Raw genomic sequence first — 27,456 nt, forward strand, 5'->3', positions numbered from 1 at the left:
AACTAGGTACAGGTGAGTCACAAGCAAGTTCTGCAGCTAATCTTGCTAAAGGAATAGGTAGGAGAAGGCTGACCTGAAAAGAAAGCAGTATCCATGAACAAGATGAATTTAAAATAAAATCTAACTCCAGGGAGGCAGTGCAGTGGAGGCAGAGTGTCTCAGGCTCTGCTAAAGAAGATTATTGCCACATCTAGCAGTGAGCACCCACCCAAGTTGTGCGCCATCAACTTAATTCTCAAACGAGACTAGCAGAACAGCGAGACAGGATTAGACATGCTTGTTTTTAACCATTCAGTCCTCTCTCTGGTGGAATACTATCAGAGCAGCATTGGTATCAAAATTACTACCCTTCAACACAGGCAGAGCACATTTTTAATTTTACATGTAGCAGTTACGTCATATGGGGTTATTTGTTTTTAAAGTGGTAAAACATATTTAATCTGTTTTGAGAAAAGAACAAATTGATTTAGTGAGGAGTTCAAGGCTCTCCCTGGAGACACTCAACCACACTCAGCAATCTGGATATAAGTTTAGACTTTGCTAAAGTAATTTTAATTGTAGGTCGTAAGAAATGTCAAGATAGAAAACATCAAGGAATACTAAAAATTAAGCCATCATCACCGAGACTAACAAATGTCTTCTATTTGGTAGTAGAATATTATTTTAAATCTTTATGGTATTACTACTTAAGCACAGTAGCACAGCAAATGGCTTAGAGCTGAATGTAATACATGCACATTATTTTTGCTGGGGGGGGACAGGGATGGGGGACGAACCCAAAACGTGCATTAAGGGAAAAATACTGAGGTAAAAGAAACTTAAAACACTACACTTGTGATGGTGGTGGTGTATCTTTTCCACTTTGTTTTATTACACTAAACATCTTTTGTTTATAAACAAAATGTTTTGTTTCATCTTCGTCAGAAAATTTTCTGCCCTAATACAGTATGAAACAGGGTTGCATATACAGCAACACACATAATGCAGAAAGGGAACACAAAAATGAGGGAAAGATGGTTTTTTAAAGAAAACTTTAAAAACAAACAAACAAACAAACAGAAACCCACAAAGCCTTAAACACTTTCCAAGCTTTGTGCCCAGGTTTTATAAGGAAAAAAACCTCTTCATTTCTTCTTAGCTAAAAAGTACTTTTTAAACAGTTTTTTCATGTGGAAAGTACCCCCCGACTTCTGTCCTGTATTTTTGAACTGGCCCCCCCCCATTTACTAAAACCCTTTTGTAGAACTTAGCTGAAATCCCCCAAATTTTCCTTTGTCCATTTGCCTCAAATAACAATGACAAAAGAGGGCTCTGACCTTAGCAGCAGAAATTGAAAACCCCTCCAGTTTAACTTCTTAAAACAGAGGAAATTAAAAATTAGGTGCATTCATCTTCAAAACCAAAGAACAGTATCTAAGAGCTCTTACTGAAGTATCTAAAGAAAATATATATAACCTATCTCCTTCTCCCACATTCTCCTATCTGAAATAAAGCTTAAAGGTAAGCAATGTGAAATCAGGGGCAGATTTTTTTACCGTCCCTGCCTAATAACCTTTTAAACTCGATCAATATACAAATCTCCATTCCTGCCACTATCTTCCACTCATGGCAATGGAGACAAGAAGGGTATTTCGCCCCTTTTAGTTAAATCAGAATGGAACTCACCAGTAAACAGGTATCTGAACAGAAAGCAGTTCAAGTGATTGCTAAAGACTGACATTAAGGAAAACAAGTTCATGTGCGTGGAAGGGGAAAAAAAAAGGTAATTTTAACATCCTATATTGCTGCCAATCAACTCATCAATTAAAATTACAAACACTAATTTCATTGGTTTTAGCCACTGTGCCTAGAAGGTGTGCCAAAACCTACGGATGAGTGCATCTCTCTAAATGGGAAGCTAAGCATTTCATGCAAATTCAAATCTATCCATTGCCAAGTCCTTTTTCTTGAACGCCCTCACATCAGCTCACCGAACACACCATAGTCTAACCATCTTCTTCTTTCTTCTGTAAGATTAAATGCCACATATGCGCGCGTACACGCAAACCTACGTCCGCACATGGGGTAGCACGGGGGCTATCACCTGCTCTTCCTGTGTCAGCAGCGCTGTCATGCCAGGGAAGCGCAAAGCAGGAAAGCTGCAACACCACAACCCAAGTAAGATGCAGGCAAACACAATTTTAGAGATCCAAGCATTTTATGCAAATTAATGAAAAAAAAGCACCGAAAGGAATAATTGCACGAAGCCTCAGAGGAAGAGTCATATCTTGGGATCCAATAGCTAGAAGCAGAGCCGTCTTTCCCCCATCTTCCCTGCAAGTCATTTGGTCGCAGCAGATGAACGCTCCTTGCTGTCTATCACACAAGCTGTTATGCAAGTACTCCCAAACTGGTAGCCCTGGATCCTGGTTTTCTGGTCCCCTGGAGGGCTGCAGGGCAGGGTCCAGGGCCTCCCCTCATGCCAAGCCCTGCCAGGCTGCCCACGCTGAAACTCGAGGTCGTCGGCAGCTCGGAGAGGCAGCCGAGAGCAAGCAACGTTGCACAATTTGTGTCCTGTGTGGACATCTGAGCTGGAAAGACAGTCATTTCAAAACAAACTGAAGTTTGCCTCGGGATCTCCTAAGTTTTACTGCAGGCTGTTCTTAAACTCTTCCACTGATAGCATTTGTAAAACTCTGATTAATTTTCTGTGACACTGAAAGAGGGAGGGAGAGACCCTAAACAAAACCCCAGCCCTCCCTCACTGACTTCACTCCTTACATCTGCACAAACCTCCCCTCGCCTGTCTCCTGTCCTTGAAAGCCCTTTCCCTCCAACACGCCAAAAGCTTTTAACCCACATTATTAAAGCCACTAAACCCATATTAAAGCCACTAGCATCCAGCCCCAGCTCTGAACAGGTACTGCTGTGGCAAAGGCACTACTCTGTAAGAGGTGAGCCCTGGAAAATCTTGCTCGGGCACTTTGAGATGTGGCTGCCACTGACCATCTGCCACGTCCCTCCGATGGAGAGGAGGCTCCCCACCACGGAGCTGGCCGGGGGGGCCTCGTGTCCACACCTCCGCTTTGCATGTGCGCGGGGTGGTTCGGCCCAGGAAAGTGCATTTTCGTTAAGAAAGTGGACAGAGAGTTTCGACAACTGAGGCAGAGGCATACAATTGCCTTCTGGCAGCTCTTCTCCGGGGGTGGGATGGACATCTGAGGAGGGGTGAATTGGAGGGAGAACAGCTGTTTGCTCAGTGAATGAGTCACAGGACTCGGCTATTAATTCTTCCTCCCAAGAGAATATGCCCCCATGCCAGCCCACCCACCATCCCATAAAACAAACAAACATATAATGGAGGTCAGGGAGGGGGAGCTCAGTAAGAGGAAAGGAAGAAAAGGGAAAAAAAATACCCAAGCATTTAATATTTACATAAGAATGAAATGTTTCATTAATTACATACAGAATCAATTTGCAGCTATTTTCCTTAAATTTCTCAGTCAAACCCACAGATTTGAAGCACTTTGAACTGTGCTGCACCAGTAATTGTGGATGAATATTTTAGATCAGTCTTGAATCACTGTACTGCACACACCAAATGAACTAATAAGCTGCTCATGTGTGGACTACTAATGTATTTTCTTTCTTTCCTAGACAGATGGAGTACAGTCTAAAATCAGTTGAATTGGCTACAGGGAATCTTCAGAAAGGCTTAGAAAAATCTTTCATTCTACTGTTTTATCAAAAATACCCCTCAATAGCCTGCATGCGTTAAAAAGGAGCCAAGAAGATGCAGAAAAACCCAAATAAGTTTACAAAGATACGAAGGAAGAGTCGGACATTTCGCATGACTATAGGAACCTCCAGAGAGTGACAATGAATAGTGCGTTGTGAAATGTTATTACAGGACTATTGAAAAGATGGACATCCTTGCCATCTAGATGATATTTATCACAATACATCCATTTATGGGCAGTCGTTTTAAATCACACATAGTGGCATATCAATTCTGTAATCTGACAGATGTGTTCTAGTTTACAGAAGCATCTGTTGAGTCATCAGGACATCAGAATAGTTAATTGCACTTTGGGGATGCTTTCAGAGATTAAAAGTTCCCTTATTTCAAGCAAATTTTAAGTGTCCTCATAGATTAAACTCCTTTTTCATATACAAAATTAACATATGCACCCACACTTGAGAGAAATTAATGTATGAAATGTAAAGAATAACGTCCCTGAGGGATTATCTGTTTTCTTCCGCCTCCTGTACACCCTGCCTCACACTGTGCTCAGCAATGTGGAACAGAGAACAAAGATACAACTTGAATGATGCATAATTCTGAAATATAAACTTAAGAGGTGGCCTACGCTGGCTGGGCGAAGAATACAGAAGAAGCTGCCTTTGGTCAAGAACTTTTAAAAAATGTTTAACAGCTGAAAACTGCTAGATGATGCCTGCTATCTCTTTTTGGCAAAATGCTTATAATTATATTTCAGAAGCCTTTATTACTGTTTATTCTAAAAGAAACACTGTACAGGCTGTATCTTTCACGACCACAAGAGTATGAGACAAGCCAGGAGAACCACCCACAAGATTAAACATGGGCTGAACAACATTAAGCCATCCCCCCATCTGAAGTTATACCAGTTGCTTCTTTTATGCAGCTAGGGCCTGGAAGTAACCTATCTCCATTCATACACCTAATTCTCCAAATATTTGCATGAAAAGATCAAAAAAACGTGTGGAAGACTCCTATGAGTGTGCAACATGTGTGAGCAGATTACATCTTTCCCAATGCTTCCAGCCTGAATCTCCTTGCAACTTTCTGGCCTGTATAGCAATAGGAGGATTAAGAAAACATATTTCTTAGGAAGAAGGATCCATCATATAAACTTTGATTTAAAACAATTTAGCAGTGGATTTTTTGTTTGGTTAGTGTTTTACCAAAAAAACAACACAACAAAATGAACCAACCAAAAAAGGTATAATCGGCTGTTTCTCAGACATGACTGAATCTATCTGGTCTGTAGCTCACGAACCACAGGGTTCCATGATTAATTCAATGAACTATTTGATGATGTCGCTCAAGAAGTGATCATAAAGCTAAAGCGCGAGTGCATAACCAAGAGCACCATACAAGACTACAGATACCAACACGGCATCTAGGTTTTGCTTCATATAAATCCTAAAGCAACAGCACACCTCAATCTAAGTAGACTGTTATTCTTTAGTGGGGAGGAAATCAAACTTGAAGCGAGAGTGTAAAATTTCAGACACACACTGCAATCATGACCATGCTTTAAAAAGGTCCCATACTTTTGAAGTTACAGCATATTCCCTTGCTGCTAAACCAAACTGAGACTGCTGTCTCAGTTGCATTAAATTATTAGCTAATTAGCCCTGAGTAAGGACAACAGTGTGTTCATGCTGGCAAGCTGTGAAAAGAACACTTCGGCAAAGAAGATCAATAGCATTTTTGTCTGGCTTACAATAAGAAAACTGCTGGCCCAGGTTATGAGTTTAAGCCATTTTTCATTTGGCAGACAAGACAGCACTAGTGACAGATCAATACAGTAACTTTATGATAGGCTGCTGCTCCTGCAGATGGCAAGACCATAAACAGGCATCATTTTTAAAGCCTGGAGCAATCCATTACTCAGACAGAAACCACCTGACCTTTTATAGTATTTAGACATTCCTACACAAAAAGAAAAATCAGAAAACAAAACAGAGGGAAAATCAGGAGGATGAGCTGTCCTGTGAGACAGAAGGGAATATTAGCTGTTTGAATGTCAGTATTTAAACTAGCAAGCTTCTATGCTATTTGGGAGATCACACTAAAGCCACAAGGTTGGCACCAGGTAACTACTTATCCCTTCAAAGAGAAAATGTTACTGGGGATCAGTTCTTATGTGATGCAATTTTCTTATCTCTATGTTATGTGGGATAACAAAAGAGCCCATTTATTAATCTTAAAACAAACCAGTCAACCAACCACTTCAATGTGTCCTTAAAACATTAGATGAGTCACTTTAACACCTGCCATTAGTAAGCATTTGAGAGAATACTGTTACAAATGGGTGGTTATTTTTCCCATATTGCAGTATACATACTGTAGCATTTGCATGTATGGTTTGTTATTCTGCACCACTATTAGGATTGCCTGTAGTGTTCCACTATTTTAACAAAGGTAAAGGAAAACAAGAGGAAGGTTTTATAATTCTAGTGCTTTTATGGTAAGACCTCTAGTTGAAGAGAATGTAAACGATAGCACCTTAATAAATTATTCAGGCCAGGTCTTCAGCTGAGGACACAGGTGGAGCATCTGGCCCTATATTTACAGTCTTCTCTTTACTATAAACATGAAATAACCACAGAACATGGTGAATTAATCACACCACCAGCTTGCCTCTGCCTCCCCGTCTGAGGCTGGTTTTTGTCAATTACTAGAGAAATATCTGCTTAAGCAGGAAACTAATTTTACAAAAGCACATTGGGTTCATGGGCTTTCATCAATACTTTTGGTTGCTGCAAGTAACTAATTAACATTAATGTCAACATAAAGGATAGAAGGAGGAGGAAAATATTAATGAGCACAATATAAAAACTGAGCTGGCTGCTTCTTTCCCATACAGTACTGCCATGCAACTAGCTTTCAGTCCATGCCTGAAAAATGAGTTATTATTAATTTGGTCACTAATTTTACCTTGTATGATGTAAGCAAACAGCACTACATTTTCCCCTTAACTAATGCCAATTATGCACAGCATTAGTTTAAAATACATCCGAATAGGACCCAAACCACAAGTCTTTTGACTGGGCTCCACTCGTGCTAAGAATAACTTGGTGCACACATACTCGATGCGAAATCTGCCAATGATCTGCTTTGCTCCAAAACTAGCCCCCCTGCACCTTCTACAAGATCCTATATACATCAACCTGTGTTAAAGCAGGAAACCTAGGTATTGAATCCATTTTTAAAACAGATGGAATTTCTTTAAACTCAAAGGCGAAGGATAGTTTCAACAGTTTCACATTCATAATCCCACCTCTTTTGAGCATGCACAAGGGCTCTTTATAACCAACTGCGCTTAGACATGCTGGCCGCCACACCTGCCAGCCACCAACACGTGGTTTCAACCCAGAGACTCTGCCAGCCTACCTCAAAATCACTGGTGCAGACACACAAAACAGCGGCCCACAATTCTTATTTGCAGGACACAAAATATCCTTAGAGATGATGCCCCCATGATCAGGCTAAACATGACGCTAAATAAATACAATGGCTTGGGTTTGTCGTTCATTTTTTGGTTTCGTTTTGGTTTTAAGTAAGGTGACTAGGTTTTTGGTTGCAAAAGCCCCACATACTTGTAAAAAAATAAAAAAATTGCAGCACTTGGAAATAATTACTGCTTCTTCTTTTACAATGCCTCAATGTCGTCGTTCAATTTTAAGATAATACAAAGCATTTCACTCACGCCACGGCGTATGGGTGCAGGTAGCAACCCCATGCTGGCTGTTCCAAAACACTGGCTCAGCCTCAGCACACCTGGAACGCACATCCCACTTCAGCTGACTGCTGCTTCTGGGAAGGAGGGAAGGGGACTGGGTCTTCTGGAGCTTGGCTGCACGGACACTACCTAAAAGCAGTGTCAGGAGGAGTGATCGCATAACTTGGCATCGGACTACCTGAGGTATGTGTTCAAAAGGGTGGGGAAGAGCATCTGCCTAGAGTAAAAGGGAAGAGAGCCCCTTACCCTCAAGAAGCAGGAGGCCATGGTCCTCCTGCACCCAGAGTGATTATTATTATTTGCTTTTTGGTGCAATGACTCCTTAGTATGTATTTTCTTCAGCACTTCAGCCACTTTTATCCCACTCCTCCACTGAGCATACTTCTGTATTTCTGTTTCTTGTGCTTTTTTCTTCTTTTCCCTACATCCTATTGGATCTAAGTTCCAACACACTATTTCCTTCTCAGCAAGGTCCTTACCATGACTTTGATTTTTCCTTAATTTTCCTCTGTCCCTGGTAGGATCTAGACTACACCCTTCATCCCAGACTGGTCTCTGCAGACTCCTGTTCTGTCCTCTTCGATCAAATTCCGTGGACTTTCTGTACCAAGAGTGTTTTAGTCAAGAGGGACATTAACTCTCCTTATTGCTATTGTACTATTAAAATGACATGACCCTTGTCTAAAGATAGCACCATGTGAACACCTTTATAGACTTTAACATTACCACCAATGAAGCGAGAGTCCATTGAGGACCTCCACAATTTCTGGTTGAAGAAATTGTACATAAGTGACAAATCCACAAATACAAATGACCTTGCAGCAACTTTGCTACTGTTCAAGAGGTTAATTAAGTTAAAGCAAAAGAAAACCAAAGACAGGCTTCCAACACCACACCAAACTTCCTTGTCATTATGGTTCCAGACTCCAGATTAACTACAAAAACCATACACAACACCTTATTGTCTATTTTTCTTCCCTAGCAAAATCTTGCTTGAAAAGCTGTATCTTAACACTTGCTTCGTATCCATCCAAAAAAGAAAACCAGCTCTTTACTTTGTATTTTGGATACTGCATTCATGTGAGAGACACCTATTTCAGCATAGACTTTGCCACTGTAATAAAATGATAAACTATTAGTTGGATAGTAAAGCATTTGTGAAAAGCACCATCTCTAAATTATGTATAGTGCCGTGATCATATTTAACTCCATGAGGTGACCAGAAGGCAAGATCACAATGCATATATGAATAACATAAATAAGGAGATCAAAATAGTGCATTCATATTACACATTGTTCGTACTACCATCCACCAGAACGAACCCTTTCGAGTGTAACAAAGTAAAGGTATTATAATTAGAGAGTTCATAATGCCATTTAATCAAGTGTGGAGCTGCAGCACAGTGGGTTGTATACCAAAGACAAAACCACATGAAGCAGTACAATGCAGAGTGCAAGAAAGGGCACACATATTCTTCAGGGAAAATAACAAGTTACTACAAAGCCATGTTTGTTTCCAAGTACTCAATGAAGAGAGTTTGCGTACTAGGTAATTTTACATCATGAAAATAGGTTATTTCATAAACAGCAAATTAAATATGACCACAAAAATGTCTTTTGATTCTTACAGACAGAAAACCCCAGATTTGAGTTCTCAATTTGCAAATTAATTCTTCATAGTTTTACTGGAAGAATTAATTATACTTCAACAATATTATGGTTCTTTTTCTACTTCTGCTTATTATTTATGAAGTACTTTACCATAACTAATCAGTTTCCGTGACACCTCTAGAAGTCTCCATGTAGTGAGGCCGAGACAGGAGTATCCTGAGCTATCAGCAGAACAGCAAGGGTCAAGTGAAATCAGGAATAAAACTGAGGACTTTTCCACAATAGGCCATTTTCCCAGGGTCACGGTATCCTTGGCACACGTAGCTTGAGATGCTTCTTATGATCAAGATCAATGTATCAACTGCTCCTTCCTGTGTCTCCAAACCAGACTGGGAACCACCCTGATCCTCTCCCATGAAACAGAAAAATGTGTGATTAAAAAAAATAGAAGTCAGAAATCACTCTTGCAAATGAGAGGGATCACACACTCGCTTGCATGTTTTAGATTAGCCTGCTGACCAACCTGAAAGCTCTTGCACATCTACCTGCCCAGGACTCATGTCGTTGGTTGGCAGGAGCGAACACACCACACAAGGAAGGACCCTAATGACAACGGTTGCAGCTGCTACTCATGCCCCTTTTAATACACCAAAGATGTCCAATGTCCTTCTCTATAGAAACAGTGTAAAACCTACTCCTGCCCTAAGTAGCCTTTGTTTTAACCATACCGTAACATTTTTAGGAAAACATGAAAAATAGTTTCCATTTTATGTGTGGAGAAACTTGCTTGACAAACACAGTAAGTCAGGAGCACAACCACTGAACGTTCCCAGAAAAGCATGTGGGATTTGGAGCACAAAGTGTTATGGTACAATTGCTATTTATTTCACAGATGCAGCTAAGGAATCCTACAGACCTTAGCTTGATGTTGATTTGGGGCCTTCAGAGCCCAAATGTAATTTTTGATTATAATACATAAATAACAATAAATACACCTAACACATGTATCTGAGTTACCAGGTGTGAATTAAAACAGGGTCTGATTTAACTCTCATTAAGGCTGCAAAAAAGATTCCCATTGGCTTCAGACAGTGTTGGGTCGTGCCCTAGTCACGCTACCATGCAAGTTTCCTGTGCCTTTCAGCTGATTTGTATGACAGCTACACAGCCAGCCGTTCCCAAAACAGCAAGGTATGACCTTCTGTCTGCCTGGATGTTCTTCATGGACAACAGCTTGATACCCCTAATGGCCAAAAAAGGACTTTGCAAACTGGAAGTCAATTTTATCATAACCTGTAGATTCCCACTCAACCCTTGCCATGTCCAGAGAAGCACTGTGATCAGGAGCCATCTATCTTACCTTATTTTCAAAGTTTTACAGACTGCTTTCTTCATTCCCTGCCCACCCATCATGCTCAAGTCCTTTTTCATAATCGCATGTCAAAAGGAAAAAAGTCACAGAGCTCACATGCTTTTATCACTTACTCCTGAATAGCTCATTACTTTAAGAACTTCTATTGATTTTGTTGGGTCATTTTCACATTTAAAATATTTGGGTGCTTAAGTTCTGTAAGAACGAGCATCCCAAAACTTACCCTATTATCATGGAGGGGAAATTAGATGTTTGCTTTGTTTCTTCCTCTAAAGCATTAATTCACATAAGATTTAGGAAAACTTTACCCTCATCCGCACTCTAAAAATATTCCTTAAAATGTGGGAGAAAGCTCAATATGCATAAAACAAATACAAATTAAAGTACACCAAACAAATGGCAGAATATTTTAATCCTTGCTCAACAGATAAATACCATATCTGACAGCTTTGAAATGGATGAAATACAAGTCTATTCCTTATTAGAGGAGATAAATGTTTGTCCCCGTAATCTCCAAAATGCTATTCTTCTGTAATGATGCGGTATATTCCTAGGTCAATCTGTGGGATATTTAGGCAGATGATGTTAATCCTAGTGCAAAACTTAAGTGACATGAATCAAGTCAAAGTGTTGCAGAACATTTTAGGCACAAGCAGCAGCTCCCATCAAACAGGACATAGTCAAGATAAAAATCATGCTGTTCTAATATCCTTAGGGCTTTATCCTGCCAGCACTAACTGATAGCATTGCTTATGAGAGATACTGGCAGAACAGAGCAACAGTAAGGACAAAAATGTATCTCAAATCCTTTACTGAGGCAGGTAATTTTAATGAACACTTCATCTCTACTGCTTTTGACTGGAACTGTGCCACGATATTAAACTGTTTAGATTTCCACCTGTTTCACTCCGCTTACACGCACAGTGTTGATTCTATAAACATCCTGCAGGACCATTTACACCAAAGAGTACATTTGCTGCACTGATTACAGATTTCAAATGCCATTAATGTCTGTTAGAAAGGCTGCAGCACCTTGGTTTTAAAAAATCAAGCTTTAGGAGATGCAAACTGGCAAACTCAAAAATCAGCACCTAAATCCAAACCTGGAGTTCCTATTTCCTGTATTTTAATAGAGAAGATTAATTTTATTAGTTTTTATTGCTCTGTTTCTATTTAAAATGTTAGCCCTTTATTTGCACCATAGTTCTTTGTTAATGTTTCAAAGTGAAAACCAGACACAGTTGTTTCACATGGACCAAAACTGTTTAACATCCATTTCAAATAAATGGGTGTTACACACCTAAACACATTGCCTCAGACTTCATAATTTTTTTTCCCCAGTCATTCTAATTTTCCCTAAGGCAAGACACTAGAATAATCACTCTATTGTTACATTTACTGACAATGACCCTCAGAAGGTGATAACATTTTGGTCCCATTTGATTATATTAGTCATAATAGATCCTAATGGAAACACAAGTAAATCCTCTTTCTTATCGCTCATTAATTTCAGCAGTCACTATAACTTAACCGCTCAAAGGGCCTTAAAGCATACACGGAGTACAAATGAAAGAGAACTTGCACTGCCTTTCACTTATACCTTCAATCTTGTTCACTGAACAAATTTAAGGTAACTCTAAAAATGGAGTCCCAAGCATCCCAAGATAGAGATGTCACAGCGCCAGTAGGGGTTAACACTGCTGCAACGCTGACAACACAGCAGCAGCCCACGGGAGGCAAGACCCAGGAAGCTGTCCGCCCAAGAGCTCACAGTCTAAGCAAAATCGAATAGACGGGGTGTACCTGGAAGCCCATAAAAGAAAATAAATATGACTTATTATTGACGTCTTGCCAACACTGCAGAAGTATTAAGTCATTAGGCGCAATGTGAGCAGAGCGAGCAGGGAAAGGGACATCCTAGAAGGAAGTGTGTCCCATGTGCAGAAGGTGATGCCAGCAAAGGTGTGAAGACTGTCACGGGAGAAGCAGGTGGCCAGAGCATCAAGCCTCACACCGCTGAAAGAACAGCCTTCTGGCAAGGACGGTCACCTACAGGTGCTCACATGCACTATGCCCAAGATTGCTCTGGCAAGTGAAAGAGAAGTGCACAGCTCCAGTGGGTAGCTGTCATCTGCATTTCCCTACCTAATGCCACCTTCAGAAAACAGAGGTCCTGACGTGAGAAATCAGAGTAGCCCACAAATGAGCCAACTGTGCTGAAATCTGGTTTGACTGCAGAGGTCAGGACAGCTCATCAGCCAGCTGCTCTGCTATGTAAGTGTAACGAGACACCCGCAGCTTGCTGCCCCTCCAGTGTAATTGCACATCTTGTTCTTTGTAATCATGCTTACCACTTACACACTGCTGTAGAGACATAACTAATCCTCACAGATCCCACTGAGAGGCAGGCAGAAAAGTATTACCATCCCCATTTTACAGATGGAGAGAAATATATATTACCTACAGGAGTCAGTTAATGACTGGAATAACCTGATGCACTTCCGCAAGCCTGGGAGGATTCAGCCTCACGCACGCCGGTGGCCAACTTGGCCAACAGAGGTCAAGTAATTTGTCAAAAGCCATAGGGTGTTATTCTGAGATACAGGATGAAAAGTCTCACGGCACTGAAGCCGGCTTTGTTCTCAGGTCATCGTACAAACCATACCAGTAAATAACTGTGGTGGGTTGGTTTGGGGGATTTTTTTTTTTTTTTTTTTTTTGGGGGGGGGGGAGCATGTGGGTGGAGTTTTTTTGTTCTTGTTTTGGGGTTTCTTTGGTTTTAAACCAACCCATAAGGACTTCTAATTAAAAAGCCCAAATAAAACTACAGCTTTCGCTACAGTTCCCCAAGTGGAAGGAAAGAAACTCCCCACAATTTGATTAAGTCTGAAAATAATTACAATTATTATTTGTTTTCTGCAGCGTCCAGAAAATACCATGGTAGCTGCTGCCAGAAGAAAGACAGTTACTTACAAATGAAATGCATAATATGTGAAAAAACAGAGGACAGCAACGCCCAAATGACATGATGTATATATAGTAAATAATACAACACGGAGGTAGCACGATATATTTTTCTGTGTTTTGTTACTACGCTACATGTTAATTCTCAAATGCCATGGTAGGTGGGGAAAAAAGTTTCAGTAGTAATTTTCTATTATTTTAAAGGTCTCAAAGTTAAAATCAAGCAAATGTAACGAGCTATTTCTGCATTTAAACCCACAAATGATCAATAATAATCAATTGACCATCTAAACTTCCAAGACAATCATGAAATGATGTTATTTGTTCTTTAAACTCTTCTGATATACTCAGATGACATTTTCCATCTTTCTTATGGATTTAGCATTGCTAGGAACTTCAGGAATGGAAAACAATCTTATCGGCTTGGTTTAAACAATCATCTGACTCCAGAAGGTAACAGTTTAAATAAAATTATCATCACGGGGCCAAGAGCCAAGTTGGGAATTAACCCCACTATTATTTCAAATCCACTGCTATTGCTCAGTCGCTTTTCAATGTACATTGCCCATCGAAACAGGGGTTATATAGCTTACCATGCTACACTGAAGTTGCTTCTCACTAGCAGGAAACATTCACAAAGCTATTTTAAAAATCACAGATTGATGTTTTAGCCAGGTCCGCAGACAGAAACATTGATACAGTGGCTAACTAGATAAAATTCCCCGCTGCCCCCCATCTTTATGTTGCTGTGAACTATCCCATCCTTTGGTAATGTTCACTTTCTTAACTCTCTACTTTAACGAGGCAGAAATGTTATTTTTCATCATCCTAAAAGGAATACTCTCTAACCATTTTAGACTTGGGTGGGAGGTGAAAGAAGGAGAGGTTTTACCTCAAAAAAAAAAAAAGAAAAAAAAAAAGCATGATGCTTGCTTGTTGGTTGCTTATTTTTTGTACCCCTGCTGAAGGACACACTAGGGTTTCATGAAAGGCACCGCACTTTGGCTTACTTTCTGCTTGAAGATGCCAACAGGATTCATTACTGTTAACTAAGTTTGCTCTACCTATGTCAAGAAAATATGGTTTTCTTCAGCTTTTAAAGTGGGTACAGGAGTAAATATACCTTACAGGACTGAACTTAGAAGACACACAGGTGAATTATGTGACACTATATATCCCATTCCAACATTAACATAAAAAAAAACCCCAACCCACAACTGTTTTAGATAATCAATCCAGCTTGTTTATTAAGCTACCTGGCTAACAGCCAAAAGCCAGCAATTTCAAGAGGTTTTATAGATTCACTCAAAAAACCCAAAAATCTATTTTCTATAAGAGGACTCACAATTCACCAACTCCTTAAGTCAAAAGAAACATGGAGGAATTCTACTTTTTTCCAATCTTCTGTTACACAGCTTTACAGTCAAAACACACAGCTCAGGATAAATCAACTTGCCTATTTATACTACCTTTCATGTTTTCACATGCACAATTTGCCTACCAGTTTTTAGGGATTATGTAAACAGTTGTTAACATCATGTGGTTTCAACTAGCAGGAGAAAATCCCAGATAAAATTGCTCACCAAATGACCTTTATAGCTTTCCTTTAGCACGCAAAATTAAGCAAGGAAGTCTTGTAATGATCATATGTGCTTTTTAAGTAACATAATTTCAAAAGGAAGAATGACCTATGAAAATTTTCTTTTTAAAGAAATAAAGCTAAATTTGCACAAACCACAAAGACACTCAACAGACGAATCAGAAGACAATCTCCAAACAATCTAGTATCAAAGTGCATAAACATAAAATACTTCAACACATTTTTAAGGCCCTAAAAGATTACAACAGCAGTCCTCTAAACTGACCTCTCCACTCCCGCTAACAATCATTCAGTACTACAGGGATCTCTGAGCCATGGTGCAGTAGGGTCACTCTTGGATTATATAGCACATAACAGATCTGATAAACTTGTTACAGTTATAAGTATATGTATGCTATAGGTAATTATAAGCCTACTAAGATGAGTTAAGAAAAATAGAAAACACAATTTGTTTTTTTTCTTTTACAACATGAAAATATTTGCTTTTTCTAGTGAAAAAAATCTGACTTCTCATTGGAGGACTGTAAACCAAATCCATCAGTTATTTTTTCAGCAAACAGACCTATTTTGGGTCAAAACCTGGAGGGCGGGGGGAGTGGGAAGAAGACAAAGAACAGCAAAAAAACCCAGCCAAAACCCGCACAGGTAACTCGAGACAGTGGATACACAACCTAACATTTTCCAGCTCCAGCTACCATGTAACAGCACTGGAAGTTTTACGCTAACAGGATCTCAGACACAGCAGTACAGCAGTGAAAGGGCCAAACTTACTGCATCGCATCGGGTACCTTTGCGGCTGTGCTGTGAGCCCAAGCAGGGCAGCAAGGCAGAGCAAAGCCTGCGGGTCAGCACCCAGCTGCAGCTGTGCAGGAGCATGGGGGACACAGGCTTCCTGCCTCAGTTTCCCCACCTGAAGCAACAGCATTTACCCACCTCACACCAAAGCACTGAAAAGGTTAACTCATGCGTGCAAAGTGCTTTTAAAATGAAAGCACGCTTTATTTCTCTCCTTTCAGCGATGGCAGTCATCCTCGCAAAAATCTGAGTAGCCGGGAGCTTCCTATTCAGCCAGTTATAAAAGTCACGGTTCTCTTGATAGCTCTGCGTGACCCACTTCTCCACCTCGAGCCTGCTGCAGTAGTATTTAAATGTCGAGGAGTTTATCAGTATATAACTGAAATGTTAAGGGGGGAAGTGTATTAGTGGGGACAGGAAAAGGCAAAATTTATGACACATAAAAGGCACTGCTTATTCAGATGAAATTTATTATAGCCCATTTGAGTTAAAATATCACATATGTATGAGACCTTAATGAAACCGTAATCCAGACGGGAGCAGGGAGAAGACCGAGAGAGCTGCACACTTGTGCAGAAGGAATTTGCTCCTGAAGCCTGGCAGGCAGAGACGTAACCGGCTGCGTGTTTGCATGGGGGCCGGCATCAGCAGCGTAAAAACAAAGATCCCTACAGCCCTGGAAATTAATGGGAGGAAGTGAGTTGTGGAAACAAAATGACAAAGGAAGACATATCAAAGGTTTCAAATCTATTCAATATTAGACATCGTAGGGTAAAGGCACAATGAATCACAGCTGATTAGCGGTAAGACTAGCTCTTGTTGCCTGCATGCACAGCAAGTAGTAAGACAGAAACCCAAACCCTGCAGGAAGCTTCAGGGGTTCCCAAGACAGAAATGTGAAAACAACCACTTCCATAGAAAGGGCTCTTCTGCAAATTGCTTGAACAAAGTGGTTTTAGTCCATTCCATTCCTTACACAGAGCAGCTATGGAGGTTTCCACTTACCCTTCCTGTAAATAAGGCATGGCTACCCCGCTGCTTGTTTGCAGGTGAAGGAGGAAGACAGCAACTGGATTCCTGTTTAGTCCCATTAAACGTGTAGTGGTATAAGCAGAGCGCAAGGAGTCTAACCACTGGCCCTTTCCGCTGAGGCTGCCAGTGACTCCCAACCAAGACACACGTACACACATGCAACCCCACAGAAGACACACTAAAAGCGGAGTTCTGTATCTCCTTCTTGAAGACTTCTTTCTGCACTGCTGCCTCCATCCCCTCTCACCCCTCTCTGACCAGCACAGGACTGGACAGAGGAAGTTTGCATTTATAGCCTGCTGCTGGCATCGCTGTTTCAGCAGTAAAGGCAGCAACATCAAAAGACATCAGCCTAGCTCATTTCACAAATTATAAATTCCTTCAAAACCATCTTCCGCCTGTAGTTCACTTTGCGAATAAAAACACATGCTATACACAGCTTCGGTTCAGTTCACCACTGCTACTGTGTGAAAAATTTAAAATACTGTATTAAGGAAGTCACGGTTCAAAGCGCCTATTATCAGTTGACTATGTCATCAAGAAATATCATTACTGAATTTTTCTAGATTAAATCATTATCAAGTATTTCTGGACAGCAAAATAGACGCCCTTAGCATCAGTTAAGTAGGAAGCCCGAAGGCAGTGTGACAACAGCTATAGGAGCCACTATTGTGTCAACAATTCGGTGCTACAGACAGCTGAAGCTCAGAGGCCAGCAACAGCAATTGTCTTTGTGATGACTGCATCAACTGCTCTCTCCTAGTAAAGCTTCTCCTAGAACTCACCAGCATGCTTTATCTCATCTCATCCAAAAAAATCTTCCTCTATTTCTTGTCTTTATTGAGAAAATAATTAAACCACAAAAAGTTACACCGATGCTAAAAACTGGGACATAAATAAAGCAGGACATACGTTCCTGCAGAACACAAGACAGATGGTCAGACACAGACAAACTTAACTCTAATTTCCTTCATTTTGAACAAAGTGAAAGATTTTCAGAAAAATCCGTATGAGGAGAAATATTAAATCAATACAGTGAGTATGTTTGGCTTATGTCCCTTTATGAACCACATACTTTGTTAAAATTGTAAGCTGTTATTAACAGTAAACACATAGCAAAATCATAAACCAAGAAATATATTTGTAACAAGCATAAAAAATTCCTGGGGATATATTTCTGGGCATCCAACGTGAACTCTCGCTTCAGAAAGACTCATTTCTCCATATGTACACACATACACATGATTGCAGGTATAATTAGAGCTGTGTCTAACACACAGGACAGCATTAGCAACAATGGCAGAATTTAGGAAGTCTTGAAATGAATGTCATACAAACAAGAGTGTTGGCAGCTGAGCAGGTAATAAGCCTTAATTAAAATGCAAGTTAACAACAGCTAAATAGTATTTATACTTTCACTTTACTACTTTATGAAATACAGCATATGCCTCCTGTACTGAACACAAACTTTTTGGAAAATAACAAAAATTCAGCTCAGGGTCAGCGAATGTAGTCAAAGTGCAAGAAACAAGATGGCTTAGCATGGGCAAATATTTAAAAAACAAAACAAAACCAAAACCAAACACAAAAAAAATGCCACCAAACACACAACCCAACACTATCCCGTTCTTATCCTCTTTGAAGTTCCTTAATGCAGCATAATACCAGCTTTGAATTATCATACCAAAAGTATAATTTCACCATAAGTTCCATTGTAAGCAATGCTCACACCTCCTAGAGTTCGGTGGTTATCTGAAAACTACTCCTTTCACTGTTTTTCAGTTTTCAGGCACATTTTTAGCCTTTCTATTTGCAGACAGTATCTAGAATATGTGCCCACTGAAGCCACAACAGTCAGTAGGCAAGAGAATTTTCTTCTAGACATCTCTCGAAAAATTTCAATAACTTGACTTGCTATATACAAACATCTTACATTGGTAATACTGCTTGGTAAGCAATGCTGCCTCTCCGAGTCTAGACAAGCACTACAGTATCATTCCAAAACGTCTACAAAGGGGCAAGGTATCCAATTCCTGGCCAGCCATGGCCTTGGTGGCACTGCCCTGAGCTCTGCAGTAAAATGAACAGCTCGTTATTGGACTTCAAATTTTTACCATCCTTTTTAAACTCTCGCTCAAATAAGAAAGTGCCCCTAGATAAGCAAAGCAGCACACACACACACTCACAAAAAGCAGATGCTATGATTTGTGCTAATGAGACAGAAATAGCAGCATGACCGAGACCCAAGCACACGATATGACACGTGCAGCTGTCTAAATAGCTCTGCTGTCGGTGTCACCGCGTACCAATAGCATTCCCTTTTGCTTGGCCTCGTCTCTCCACTTTACACAAGAGCTTAAAAATTCAGGCACTTCCAGCTCCACCTAGACTGAACTACTTAAACAAATAGGAAAAATAGCCACACACTAGCTAAGATTTCACTCACTTTGGAAAGGATTCAAGAAAGCTTGGATCATATGCCAAGAAGCCAAGTATCTCTTATTTCTGGAGTATGAAAAAAAAAATGGCGGCAAATGTTTATTTTCTTTCCATCTTTATGAAGCTCTTTTTCAAAGGAAAAGAAGTAGGAAATAAAAAGCATTTACATCTCCTATGCAGCAACAATTAACGTAATATTGTGAAAACACCAACAGAGGAATCTCTAACTGTTTACCTGTCATCTCCACAAGAAGACATTTTACTGGAGAAACTACTTTCTGGTAATGTGTTGCATGCATTTTGTGCACTTCTTTCATTTTTGAAATGCCCTAGAACAATTTCAAGCACATGAATTAGAAATATCCCCAATGATTTGCCAGTCCAGCAGAGGTATGCCGTGGTGCTGTGATGTCTCCTAATTGTACAAACCTTGCCTTAATTTCAAGGGAAGAAAACCACATTTTCTTTGTTTTGAGATTTATACTCTAATTGCGTTGTAATCCCAGCATAATGTGGTGGGTCCAGCAGCCCTGCCACTTCCGTTCCTTCCTCATAACACCCATGCAACCAATAAGATACTAAGAACTAAAAATATCAGCCAAAAGACTTTTCTTCTCTAAGCAATTATGTGTCCCTGCAACAGAATCTACTCAACGCCAGCAAAATCCAAATCAAACAATTTTAGGAGGTTTTCGGAGCATGTGTATTTTATAAATTCTGGATGCCATCGCATGAACTTGGACCTAGATTTCAATTTCAGATTCTAAACTGGAACAGAATTTTGGATAGGCCAAGTCAAGAAAAAAAAGGAAAAGCTTAGCTGTGATTTAACTGTGGCACCAGAGTACTAGCAACAAGCTAAATACAGCAAAATACACACCACTTCTTTAGTAACCAACAAGAAGGGAGCTCAAACAGAGAAGTATTTATCTACCTTGTTAGCCCAAGACATTTTTAGTCAAATTCAAGTCTTTTCTGGGTCTGTCGCCCGCCAGATGGACTCTGCTGTGCACAATGAACAGAAGAGCTCATACCACAGGCATCAGTGATCAGACACTCAGGGCAATCAGAGACTGAAGAGCATACCAGGCGCTGCTGCACCTTCTCCTAAAACGTCTAGACAGCCAACAGAAAGCACCTTCTCACAACCAACATCGTTTTGGGTGTAGTGAGGACTCCTGTTCTCCTGTGGGCTTTTGTATACGTAAAAGAAAATATAGATGGTCAGCCCTGGACACTAGGGCTTTTTACCAGCTTTAAGTTCTCTTGAGGAAGTATCATTGCTTCAAAGGAAATTAAACCGAGACACCAAAAGCAATTCAGAAAAATCACTTACCAAAAGCAAGCATCTCTTTGCCAACATATCAATAAAGCACCAAATGTATTCAGAGCCCATAGAAATCTATCTAGGGTTGAGGGTTTACAGACACTTGTTGAAAGAAACCAAAACAAATACCCTCAGAGAGCTACCACATATAGGTATGCCATTAAAGACTGAGCCATTCTAGCTCAGGCAATTAGAAAAAAATGTCATCTTTATGCCTGCCCACCTAACACAAAGCTCAGAGCCCAAGACCTCCGCTTGGCCTTGGCTACAGAAGAGTTTAAGTTTATACCCCATGCAAGGAGATCAGTCACCTGCGCATCGCCCCACTGGGGCTGCTGGTAGTGCCACACACCTGGGCAGAGAGGCCAGGTGAGGGTGGAGAACGGCAAGTTTGATGGAAACACTCAACATCTGTGCAAATTAATGAGTTCAATGTGATTACCTCCCAACAGAAAGATTAAATAGGGTGCAAGTGGTGATATGAAATCATCCTAATGGGTTCCACTGCTTGAATCCACTGCTCATCAAGTTGAATTGATTTTTAAACAGTGGAAATTCAAACAACTCCCATGAGAAACTAACACAATTCCCATCTCAATCAAATGCTTTGTAATAGTTACATATAAAACGTGATTTTGGAGGAGGGAGAGTCGATGATTTTTTCCCCCTTTCATTCCTATAGGAGACCTGGCAAAGAGATAGTATTACCAGAATAACGCTTGAATACTAGCACAAACTGAGGATGAAAAGTGTACAAGCATACTATGAACAGTATTTTGCAAATAACTCAAACCCACATTTTTTAATAAAAGCAGTAGGTAAGTATCTTGAGCGCTTGAAATAGCAGGACAGTTAGGCTATCGTTAAGTTCTTTATAATCCCAACCTTCCAGAAATAAACTTGTAAGTATGCGAATGCCCTGAAAGTAATTTCAGACAGCAATTAATTTATACTTTATAGTATGTTCCGAAAGCAAAGATTTCAAATTTTGCTGCTAATTTTGAGTATCCAACTGAGCTCCTTCAAGTGTACCTGAATTCACAATGTGCCACAAATCCTTTACACAGTTTCTACTTGGGCATGAACAATTTTTGAGCAAAAATCACTACTGAGTTCAAGGAAGTCCTCATTTCAGCAAAAAAAGACTGTGTATTTTAATAAAAAAAAATACCATTGTACAAAACCAACCCTCATTTTTTCACATGTATATAATAAGATTTCTACATAGAGACACAAAATCTCATACAACTTTTTGGAGAAGGCTTTTTGCCATGACCTCTGAAGATAGACTCTACTTCAACTATTTCCACTTCATTTCATCAGAAAAAGATCTGAAAAATATATATCTAGAGCTGAGAATATCTATCTAGAGCTGAGATGCTGCCTGACAAGTCCTATCTCACAAGTGATTAATGTGCTGACAATTTGCCAAAAAAGGGTCCGTTTATCTGCTCAGTGGGCAAGCAAACATTTGTGAGGACAACTGGTATCTATGCAAGGCGGCCACAGACTGAGTGGTCATCAGGTGTTAAATAGCAACTGACATTTTTAATGAAATCCAAGGGCTGTCAGCATCAAAGGTTCACTGAACTGGAGCAACTGAAAGAAAAGAGAAAGGAAGGGAGCAAATGAAATAGCTGGATGTCTTCTCAGTGGCAGTTCTGTCTGTTTAATTTTATTTTTGCTAATCAATACCATAACAATAAAGCATTTCCAATATTGGGTTTGTGTAATTCTTCTTCATTAAATCATACTTGCATGAAAGGAAATCAAACTCACCCAGCTTCAGAGTGAGGCTCTATTCCAGGTGACATCAAAGACTAAAAGGCAGGGGAGGGGGGGGGGGGAGAAAAAAAAACAGCCCGCACAATGTGTTAAATACCTAACAGGAGATGACAAATCAAATGGGAATTACTGTGGTAAAAACATAATTAAAAACTTGATTGAAGTTAAACAGAATTTACATAACACTGCAAATTAAACTTTACACTGAAAGTATTCACTGGTAAAGCAATAAAAAGGCATTTCATTAGTAATCTATATTTAAACAATATGTACAATGGAGTTGTTCTAATGAGAAATGTAGGGTTTTTAATAACAGCAGTTTCCAATGGCTGCCAAGAGACAGCACTATCACTGAGATTTCTGCATATAAACAAACAATCTTTGGCAATACAACATGTGGATTGTAGCCATGAGACCCAGCACAGGTTGGTGCTCTACAGCTTCTTGTTATAAATTAACGCATTGAAAACACTAGTGCACGGCCCCGGGCTACCCATTTAGCATGGGCCTTCTGACTTCACATGAAGGAACAGCCCAATTTCAGTAGAACCAGGATTTCTGTTTTTCTTGAAGTTTTCTTCCTTAAAGAATGTTTTATTCTTAAGGTTTTCAGGAACACCCGTCTGTCACTATGACATTTCATTCCCATCTCTTTAGGGACACGGACTATTTGTGATAGTGATGAAGAATCACACTTCAATCATTAACTAAGTCACACCACACAGTATTACTAGTAAAATAGTAATAATGAAAATAGTAATAACAGCACATTAAATATAAACTAGCCAAATGCGTTCCATCTCCAAATACTCAAGTCAAAACACATATATAAGAAATGCACTATTATAATCCAAGATGGAAAATTCCTACAACACATGATGGAGAACATAAATTCAGTTTATTCCAGATTTCAGAGGGAATCCAGAAAGATTTCATTCACTTAATGATTTCTCACTTCTTCCTTATATCAGACAAATATGTTTTGGTCTTTTTCAAGCCATAGATTCTTCACAAATTCTGTTGAAAGTTTAACAGGCTTGCAGCAAACAACCCTGCTTGGTCACCTTTTATAACTAATCCAGTCTTCTCCTCAGGTCACTCAACCACAACCTTAAACCCATGTCATAAAACCAGTGGGGTAGTTTACATTGTAATCATTTCCATATTTTTGCTTTTCAAACCAAGTGACAAAGTCCATAATTTAAAAAAAAAACACCAAAAACGATTAAGCTGCCTTCAGGTGCAGGCAGCCACTCATTGCAGTTTCTGACTAGAACTGGGTTTCAACACTTAGATAGCAGCTCGGTGCTACCTCTACCTTCCTCTACTGAAAACACTTTAGAAAGTCCATCCCAGGGAACAGTGATTCTGAAAGAAAAATAATCAATCAAGAGAAAAAATTAATCAAAATCTTTGTTAACAAAAATGAAACACAAATGTTTCTTCTGATGGACTTTCTGACCTAACACACGTATTTTTGTACGTTTCCCACAGATATATCTGCTGTGGTTTTGGGGTACTATAAAGTAGTATCTAGTAAAACAAATTAAAACCAGCAACAGCAAGATTTGTTCTGTGTCTTGGAATGATAAACATCAGAGCTGCACATGAAAACGGGCACTGGATACTATGAAATTGTGATGTTGAAATCAATGCTACCTTAATTAACATGCTCTACGATATTCAGAGTAAAATACTTGATTTCTCTGATTGCCACGTTTTCCACTTATATGAAAGAACTTAAGTGAAATGGCTACAAACCAAATGATTTATTTCCCAAAGTGCCCCAAACACAAGCCCCAAGAGTAGGAATCAAGGGAGATGCTCTGCAGACTATCCTGGAGCCTACAGAATAAGGAGCTCTTCTGAGACATGGGAAACAAAGATTGCAGGTTTTCTGCTTACCACAGAACTACTGCATTCACCAAGAGATTGTCCACAGGCACATTCCTCCCCAGTTTTGTGGATCTGTACTTTAGGAATCAACATTTTTATTTTTCTATGCCATTAATAAGAAAAATCTTTAAACAGTGTAAGTGTCCACGACATGTTTTCTTAACAAATTGAGCTTGTTTTGGGTTTTATGTCAGTAAGAAAGAGAACAAGCACCTGTTTTGGCTGCTGAACTGCATTAAAAAAAAATATATACATAGAGATTAATTTCCTTGCATTTATTGAAAATTTGGTAGATAATATTTGTTGAACACTTGTAAATCATGCCAGTTTTACTTTCTCTGTCCAAAACCCCACAAGTTCTAGAATTATTTTTTTCTCTAAAAAATATATTTTTTTTTTAAAAGAAGACCAAAAAGCAAAACAAACCAGAACACTCTATCTTGCCTAAGCACATGAATACCAACGTCATCTCCACACATGGGGGTTTTTTGAGTAGAAAGGAGACGGCCAGCTTACAAAGCTGATGACACTTGCTAACCAATGCTAACTATGATGAAAGGCAATAAAATACCACAAAGATAAGAGAACTAGCTGGAAAAGAACCCCATCGCATTTACTCTAGCATCCACTAGGGAAAAAGTGTGCATGACATTATTCCAACAACTAAATTGTCAAGTTAAATGTTGCTCCTCTGCTAAGGTTGCACACAACTACCAGATTTAAAATATTTCATGAAAATTGTCACATCCAAAAAATATCTGACATTATGCATGTGAGATGTGCATATGCCACAGGTTTTCCATGGCATTGAACAAATTAAGGTCATCTTCCTTCCCACCTCCTGAGACTTGTACCCATTCTGCTGTTACATCAAATCGCAGAAATTATCACAAATGAAGTTCCTTTAGGGTGAGAGGGAGGAAGGCTCAAATCTCTTGAAGTAGACGGTAAGACAGGTAAGATGTACAGTGAGTAACATGACAAACTTCACCAGAATGTCCCTCCTGGCGGAGCAGATCCTCCTATGGGGTCAGCTTGTTGTGCCACAGCCAGATTTCTCCAACTGGCAGAGAAGGGTGGGAGGAGGCACATTGTCCTCCGGCTCACCCAGGAGCGATGAGCTCAGGAGAAAGGAATTGCCCCATCAGTTCCAAGAAGAGCATCGATACACCAGAAAGCAAGCTGCGCTCAGTGCTTTTCCTTTTTTAACACAGTGTATTTATACTCAAGAGAATGCAGCTCACATGCAGTATCGACCCAGGTCAGAGAGACTACGCTTTCACCATGGAGGGCACAGAGAAGGCACGTGTTTCTGAAAGCCTTTTCTATGCTAGCCTCATTCTGCACCCTGAAGACAATACACACACTAAAGGGGATGCTGGATTTTGGGGCAAAAGGACATAACTAGAGCTTGGGGGGGGGGGGGGGGGGGAATGTGTGTGTAAATGTGTGTTGCAGTAAAACTATAGGCCCAGCTAAGTCCGCAAGTCCGTTGTGCTACGCACTGTGCAAATGCATGAACATGAAATGACCTTTATTTTAAAAAGCTTGTAATTCAATGAATAAAGAGAGAAGACCCATAGCATTTTTTTAAGGCTACTTATAAAAATATGAATGGCCAGAAATATACCAACAGATGGGTTTTGGTAAAGTTGTTGCAAGCTTTGTATTTTTCTTTGGATGAGAGCTATCAGATTAATTATTCTTAGGCTGTTTGAAACTTAAGAAAGCCGCAACTTTATGTACGTATGTTTGGAAAAGGGATATTGTGGGAAAACAGAGCCAATGATGAGTGGGAAACTGCATATTCGAATATCCTCTTAGGATTACTGAATGTAAGTCATTGACACGGCAGGAAAAGCTTCCCAAAACCTCTAATGACTGTACCACCCCACTGTGCACAACAAAGGTCCATCCTCATCTCCCCTTTCCAAGGGTGTGCCATGCTAGCCAGCAGGTAACTGCACTAAAGCCATTAGCTTAGATCTGAAAACAAGACAGCTGTGACGTACAGCGATACTAACCGCTGGCTCGAGCTTGCAGAGCACCAAGACAGCTGTCTCTGTACCATGCTACATTTAATTCTAAAGCTGGATTCATTCACACCAAACCAGCTCAGCTGCATCTGCAAAGATATCCTAAAAATCAGAAGCAAGCACTGCTTTCCCACACATCAAATGTTCAAGACAGTCCTACTGTAAGATTTCCATTTCCAAATTCGAGCAACCAACACAAAGCACTTGGTACCTAAATCCATTCCAAGCAAAATTGATTAAGAAGAGGTAAGAATTATAAAATTGCTTCCTGGAGCAAATGAACAAGAGGACATGATGGGCTAAGTCCTACAACTGCCACCTCCCTTGAGGTGATCTTACTCAACGTAACTCTGTTTCTCAGTGAGGACAATGGAAATTCAGTACCAAATTCCATTGGAAATTCCATTTTCCAGATCAGACCAGCAAACCCAAACGACTAACAGAAGCCAAGTGTGCCCCAAACTTACTATTGGCACAACTGTTACCAAACACTGGCTTTCTATCCTCTTTCCTCTATACTGGGAGAAAGTGAGAGGTGATCTAGAAAACCTTCTGCCATAAACATCTACCTCTGCACCTGACAACATGGAACTATCTGCAACCCTCATTATATCTGAGGAGGCCACGTGGAAGAAGAGACCTGGGCACATTAGGAAATTTGTGATTTCCGAGAAGATTCTTAGGATACACATTTTTTTATTCTCTCAAAGCTGTCCTGTCTGAAATGAGGGCAGGGATAGCAGCACAACTTCTACAGGAGGCTCCAGTGTCGCTAGACCTGCAGCAATACAGCAATAGCCACTAACGCAAATCCCTAAATAGAGAAGATAACAGAAATACAAAGGAGGTAAAATGAATAAAGGTCTCATCCAGGGATCTGAGAAGAACCCAGAACATAAAGCACATCATACAAGTCCTCTGCTTTCACTGAGTCTCAGCACTGCTGCTGTCCTCTTACCCAGTTCTGCTCAAAATAGTGAACCTCTCCAGCAATGTGCCAAGTCCTCTCAGCACCAACTGATTTCCAGAGGACCTCAGAGGAACTGCTCAGGCCTCTGCAGTGCCCAGACTCCGTAGCAATGTCAGTGCTCATCCATTCCCCCTTT

The 27,456-nt window shown here is 40.0% G+C and overlaps 1 protein-coding gene and 1 long non-coding RNA gene across 9 annotated transcripts in view; both read right to left on the reverse strand.

The window, feature by feature from the left end:
• ZMIZ1 (zinc finger MIZ-type containing 1) overlaps positions 1 to 27,456 on the reverse strand; it is a 363,572-nt gene that overhangs the window by 246,383 nt on the left and 89,733 nt on the right. The gene's annotated exons all lie outside the window — the stretch shown is intronic.
• Positions 16,289 to 18,912, reverse strand: LOC142030637 (uncharacterized). The gene is made up of 2 exons (XR_012650231.1): positions 16,841 to 18,912; positions 16,289 to 16,511 (listed from the first exon to the last, which is right to left on the reverse strand). It is a non-coding gene; the product is annotated as an uncharacterized LOC142030637 (long non-coding RNA).

Source organism: Buteo buteo, chromosome 4 (assembly GCF_964188355.1).
Source record: "Buteo buteo chromosome 4, bButBut1.hap1.1, whole genome shotgun sequence".
Taxonomy (NCBI): domain Eukaryota; kingdom Metazoa; phylum Chordata; class Aves; order Accipitriformes; family Accipitridae; genus Buteo; species Buteo buteo.